Source organism: Delphinus delphis, chromosome 10 (assembly GCF_949987515.2).
Source record: "Delphinus delphis chromosome 10, mDelDel1.2, whole genome shotgun sequence".
Lineage (NCBI taxonomy): Eukaryota > Metazoa > Chordata > Mammalia > Artiodactyla > Delphinidae > Delphinus > Delphinus delphis.
In genome coordinates, this window is record NC_082692.2 from 11561407 (window position 1) to 11564284 (window position 2878).

At 49.6% G+C, this 2878-nt stretch overlaps 1 pseudogene; it reads right to left on the bottom strand.

Annotated features, from left to right (window-relative positions):
* Positions 1 to 1025: 1025 nt before the first annotated feature.
* LOC132432965 (ferritin light chain pseudogene) lies at positions 1026 to 2480 on the bottom strand (annotated as a pseudogene).
* Positions 2481 to 2878: the final 398 nt, after the last annotated feature.

The window sequence follows — 2878 nt, forward strand, 5'->3', positions numbered from 1 at the left end:
AGAGCTGACAGCTGAGGGCTTTCTTCTGACCACACTCCCTGCAGCTGAGCAAAAATCTTTCCCTGAAGGAGGAGCTAGTTCCTGCATTTCCCTATTTCCCAGAGCAGGGGCGGCCAAGAAAACGTAGCACAGGATACTAACGGCGAATGGAGTCAGGGGTGGTACCACCCTGTGTTCATTCATTCTATATTCCCCAAAGTTTCACTGCTCACTTATTCTGCACCTAGACCTCTACTAGGCACTGTGGCTCTAGAAAGGAGGCTCACACTCTCCCTACCCTCAAAGGACATCCATCCACAGTGAGCACTCTAAGAGCAGAAAGAACAGCGCGGGGGTGGGGTGGGGGTGGGATGCAGGGTGCTGTGCGACAGGGAGGGGCCCCTCACCCAGCCGAGGTGGGGAAAGGGGGCAGGAATCTTCTCCATTTCCCACCCAAGTGCCTCCTGGACAGGAGTGTCTGCTGTGTAAGTTACTAATCATAATCGGCTATCTATGAGGAAGCAGACCCTGGTTGTTCTATGGAAATAGTAAAACGTAAGGAGCGAAGATGACTTAGCTGTCATCCCCAAGAGTCAGATGAAGGCGAATCACCGTCAACCTCCCTAGGCCTTTTTTATTCATCTGTAACAAAGGGGAACTCTATTTCAAAGAAAAAAAAAATCCCTATGACATGTGTTCACTGTAATTACAAAACTTGGTCAGGATTATATAAAATCTGAGCTTGGTTCTCCCAGTTGTGGAAGGCTCAGGAAGTTAGATTCAGAGTCTACAGAAGGAGCTGAGAAGGGGGCTATTTTTGTCTGTTTTTCTCATAGCTGTAGCCCAGCTTCTACAACACTGCCCGGCACAAATGGGAAACTCAATATTCCTTTTTTTTTTTTTGGCTGCCAAAAGCTTCATTTCCATTTGGTCCAAGGCTTGGGGGAGGGCTCCAGGGTAGTTAAAAGCTGCCGAGTGGCTGCAGAGAAGGCTTCAGGCCTTCTGACCACAGGGGCTCCTCAAAGGCCGCTGGGTTTCAGAGGCTCCTAGTCATGCCTGAGGGTGAGCCTTTCAAAGAGCTACTGGCCCCGCCCAGCCTGAGGACCAGCCAGCCTGCGGAGGTTGGTCAGGTGGTCACCCATCTTCTTGATGAGTTTCACCTGCTCATACAGGAAGCCGCTCTCCAGGAAGTCTCAGAGGTGAGGGTCTGTGCGGGCAGAGCCCAGGGCATGCAGATCGAAAAGGGCCTGGTTCAGGTCCTTCTCCATGAGCATGGCGGCTTCCATAGCGTCCTGGGTTTCACCCCACTCATCTTGAGATGGCTTCCGCACGTCCTGGAAGAGGGCACGGTCGCTGCACTGGTTTTGTATTTTCGAGAGACGTTCAGTGCCTTGGCGCTTCTCCTTGGCCAATTCACGGAAAAAGTGGCCCACACTCTGAAGAGCCCCATCGTCGTGGTCGAAATAGAAGCCCAGAGAGAGGTAGGTATAGAAGGCCTGCAGATGCAGGTTGACCAGGCAACCTCTACCTTGGTAGAATAATTCTGACGAATCTGGGAGCTCAGGGTTGATTGGTAATAAGGAGTTAGCCTCAAAAACTGGTGTTGGTTGGTTCCAGTGGCCGAGGGTAGCTGAGTGGCTGATTCCAAAGGTTGCAACTGAAAAAAAAGCTGGAGGGCGGTCGGAGGCTGGAACAAGGGGTATCGCTTGGTACGTTCATTCTAAGCACTGTTGAAGCAAGAGACAGATCCGCAGGCCTGCCGCGCGACCTGTCGGAAACTCAATATTCCTCAGGTCAGTTAGTGAGCAGCAGTATAGTCACTTCCGGCCCCCTCCGTCTCCGCCACCCCCACCCCCGCCAGCCTAAGCCCTCCTTCCCTCCCCCCGCCCCCTGCCTAGGACCACCTCTGAGCTAAGGCTGCGACTGGGACACCTGCAAGTGGCTTCTCCAAGTGGCCAGGGCTTCCTCACAGTGTGGTGGCTGGGTTGCCAAGGTGAGCATCCTGAAAGACAGAGAGCCACACAGAAGCCACGTGGCCTTTTGTGACCTTGCCTCAGAGGTCAAACACTGTCACTTCCACTGCATTGTATTTGTCGAGGCAGCTACAAAGATTTTCTCAAGTTCAAAGGTAGGGAACATACCTTCTCAATGGAGGAATGTCAACAGCACATTGCAAAAAACAAAAACAAAACACGTGGGGTGAGAAAGATATGGCAGATGGCATTTTCCGAGGGATATATATACGCATGCCATGACACTCAAGCCTTCCCCTGATTTTACATTATCAGACATCTGGCACTCTGCCCTGCACATTTTCGTGCAGTACTTAGGAGCTCTGCAAGGAAAATATGAACAGAACGGCTCTCCTTCCCACTCCTGCCCAAACTCAGGACTGGGGTACAGGGGTGCAAAAGTGGGACATTAGGAATGTTTATCTCAGAAGGTAGAGGACTCACTTGGGCTCTGGGTGACTTGGGAGCAAAGCCACACACAACCGTCATCACTATCACCTGTGTCAGCATACTATTTCTGTCCCTTTCACTCTTCTCTTTCATTGTTTATTTGTCATAGGTGTTTATGTTAAAGGGAATAAATATTGGGAAAGAAGACATTATCGTACATTGTTAAGTCTCCACTTTCATGTATTTATGCCAATGCTTGTGGCCTCATTAGGAATTTTAAGCTGAAGTCACTTATGCCGGGTGGCCCATTTGATAGGAAGTGAATTTCAGACTAGGTCAGTACTCAGGCAGTCATTCACCTCAAAGTCAGGGTACAATTCAATTCTTTTTGATATCAATGGATGTATTCTTTAACCAGAGTTAAAATAATCTAAAACCATCTTCCAACAGTATGATTCAAATGAAATAACATCCAGTGTGCTTAGATTGGAAAAAAT